We start from the raw sequence: 3,682 nt of genomic DNA, 5'->3' as shown, positions 1-3,682 counted from the left end.
TGATAATCAAATAACAATTTACAAAATAATGATAATGACATGATTACATTTACAACAATATAATGTTTCAAGGTAGATTTATGTCTGTCTTATTGGCTTAAGTTCCATGTCTGGTCACTAGGGGGCACTACTGAAGCACAAACGTGTGATGATCTCAGTCGAGCTAATGTCCATCTAGTTCATTCGTTGTAATTTACACATATAAATTGGTCCAAAGTTAGCACGCAGGTGTGGTAAAATCAACTCCCCGACACTTAATTGTGGCGCAAAGTGGAAAGTGTCAGAAAAGCGTTGTGCAAACCATCTGAGGTCCTGAACCTGCACTGTGATTCCCAGCTCCTGCTGAGCGAGACTTATGGCCTGTTGCACCACACACTCATTCTGCAGCTGGGACAGGGAACAAGTAGAGTACACTACGTTTCCACCCTGTCGCGTGGCCTGGATCCCAGACCTGGGCAGAACATGAAACATCAGCTTGATTAGATGTCAGTTCGCAGTCAGTCTTCACGGACACATGTACGCGTTATCACAAAACACATTCAACAAAATATTTAAAAAATGGCCAGTGAATGAATAATATATATTAATATTATATTGCATGCTGTGCATTTTGCACCATTAAAAAAAAATACTTACAGAAGCAGCTGTGTTTGCAAGAGGGGAAGTTTCTGTCTCTCTTTGGTCCTAGACCTCTTAAAAACATTGTTCTCTTCCACCATTGCAGAGTGTTTGTCTGTGGTGCAGGGGATATCTACAAGCACCTGTAAAAAGATGGAAGATGAACTGAAGGTAATGGCACAACGCCCAGATTTGTGCTGCTATCATATGCTTGGCAGAGATGCATGCTGTAACCATACAAATATCAGATGTTAGACATTTTTGAAACGTTAGTGACATCACCCATGATATACCAGTGTGACAATCAAGAGAACACAATGTAAACACATGGTGCTGGTAAAGTACAGCGGTATAACCTAACCATTTAAAAGTTTGGGGCCAGCAAAACTTTACACTGTTTATGCAAGAAGTCTCTTAAGCTCAACAAGGGCACATTTATTTGATCAAAATTACAGTAAAAACATAACATTGGAAATATTTTTTACAATTTAAAATAACTTTTCTATTATTCATGTGATGACAAAGCTGAATTTTCAGCAGTTATTACTCCAGTCTTTGGTGTCGCATGATCCTTCAGAAATCACTCTAATATGTTTATTTGGTGCTCAAGAAACATTTCTTGTTTTTAGCAATGTTGAAAACATCTATTTGAAATAGGAATCTTTTGTTACATTGCTTACTTCCGTCTTTACTGTAATTTTTTTAAATTTAATGTGTCCTTGCTAAACAAAAGTATGAATTTCTTAAATAAAAAATAAATAAAATCATCCAGACCCCAAACTTTTGAGCAGTAGTGTACATACTTGCATCTGACTGAAATCGCTCACTTGTTCACTAGCCCCTATATAGTGTAAGGCAGTTGAGTGCACTATATCAGAAAGGAGGTAACAAAATGAAAAGAGCGAATTCAGATGCTGACTTACACTGCGCGTTGGAGAGCTGTCAGACAAACATCTTCGTCACATATGTACATTTTTCTATGACTACATTTGAATGAATACACTACCTACTGATGACTAATGAATATTTTTAATCATCCACCAAATGTGGATCTTTTCCTTACATTGTTGTAAGTTAACAATGCCACCTCAGTACATTAGTAAAACCACAATAAATTGAGTTAATGCCTAAAGAATATATTTTTTATATTAAATATTATAAAACTATATTTGACCTAATCCATGTAATTTTATTCCATTTTTAAAATTCAGCTATGCAATACTGTCTCTCTTTTTTTTCTTGATAAGTAATGATCAATAAGAAGGTAGAAACTAGAACCAGCATGAAATATACATTAAAGCAGAAATAAGAAAGACGTTAACTGTATCTCTTGTTCAAACTTTGCATTTTTGTTGACTGTTTTTGCAAATGTAATCATTTTATCAAATCATATCGTGATTCAAACACATCCTAACATTTGTATGTTTTTTTGTAACATTTGTTAATATAACATGGAATTCTCTTTTACTTCACAAAACATGGCATTCTTTTCCAGACATTTTGCCCAATACTAACTCTGTCAAAGCTTTTCTCCTCTGTCATGCGTAACTGCCGCCCATCCGTGGAAGTGATGTGGATTTTGTTTTCATCCAGGAACTCTTTAGGCAGGTAGCTCTGAAGTGTCCTGCATAATCGCATTGTGCGGGAACCTGACAGGTCATTCGCTCACAGATAATCTGAAAAAGAAAAAAAACATGCTTATATCATCTGCATCCCTTCCACTAAAATGCTTTGAGTGTTGGCAATATGGCAGTTCACATACTGACTGAATGTGTCTGCAGGAGAACAAGTGTCTTCCCTCCTGGAGCTGCACATAGATCCAATACTGTGCGTCCTGGCTGGACGTCCAATGCTAGAACAGGCAGCACTGAGGCAGCATCCAGAAGATAATATCCCAATATGCCACTGCTGTCAGGTCTAAGTTAATAGGACAGATATATTAAACAATCAACTTAGGACAAGGCAGAGGAAATGACAATTTTTAGTAATTCTCACCTAGCTGGCTTAAATCTAGATATGTCTCCTTTGGGAAAACAAGACATTTGATATTGGGACTTATACTGGGTTGAAGAGCAGCAGGTTCGAGCTCTGTTGAATCTCTGTGTGAAGTCTTGGAGTCCTGTGAAGATTGATGGACTTCATTTGTGGTGCAGTAAATACGGATGAAGTCTTTACGTCATTGAGCTTCTAATTCGGTTATTACATTGGGTGCTGAAGAGAAACTGTTTATCAGCGCTCCATACTTTTGTTCACACAGCATGGCAACTCTAATAGAGGGCCATAGGCCCCTTAACTGTTTACTGTAGCTTGTGTCAAAGTTGTGCAGAGCAAGCTCAGTGGCTGGAAACTTTGGGCCTTGTTGCTGCCTAATACAGAGGAACACGATATCATCTTATGCTATCTATTTCTGACACTTTGTTTTTATTTTGAAAAGGAATGCAACCTCTTTACTTACCCATTTAGTTTGAACTCGATACCGTCGCTGAATAAATCTAATCGAGCCTTTAGATTTGTTTATACAAAATCTCGTGCATACGTACGCTGCCATGTTTGTGTATCATCAAAAAGCGTCCGTTGTTTTTGTGCTCATTGGTTCCACTATCATGTTTTATATTTATCCACTATAATAATAACGCTATTTTATTAAAAACCTAAACATCATATAATAAATCATTTAGCCAAGCAGTTTCCCAAATAAGTGGCGTAAACCCATTCTTGAATTCACACACTGGATTCAATTATTAGCTCGGTTTAATAATATTTGCGCGTACATGATTCATGATTTCTTGTAAATATAACAAAATAAGATAAATAATAAGCGATTATAACGTAAGAACATTCCAGAAAGGTTCTTTGGGAGCCCCTACTTACTATTGCGAAGGCATAACTAATGGATATTAATAAACTCATACTGACGTTGATTGCAATCATCCAATAACGTTCCTATTTAATATTCATAAGTCAAACCTTCACCATAGTAGAAACCATAAATTCGCGTCTCAGCATAGTTTCCTCTCATAACGTTCCTTGTTCAGCTTCAGCCTATGGAAGCCCGTTTCCGCCA

At 37.0% G+C, this 3,682-nt stretch overlaps 1 pseudogene; it reads right to left on the bottom strand.

Annotated features, from left to right (window-relative positions):
- Nucleotides 1-36: 36 nt before the first annotated feature.
- Nucleotides 37-3,166, bottom strand: LOC107576543 (5-methylcytosine rRNA methyltransferase NSUN4-like; annotated as a pseudogene).
- Nucleotides 3,167-3,682: the final 516 nt, after the last annotated feature.

The sequence above is a fragment of the Sinocyclocheilus grahami genome, unplaced genomic scaffold, assembly GCF_001515645.1.
Source record: "Sinocyclocheilus grahami isolate Dianchi unplaced genomic scaffold, SAMN03320097.WGS_v1.1 scaffold3902.1, whole genome shotgun sequence".
Lineage (NCBI taxonomy): Eukaryota > Metazoa > Chordata > Actinopteri > Cypriniformes > Cyprinidae > Sinocyclocheilus > Sinocyclocheilus grahami.
This window is presented reverse-complemented; position numbering and strand designations above follow the sequence as displayed.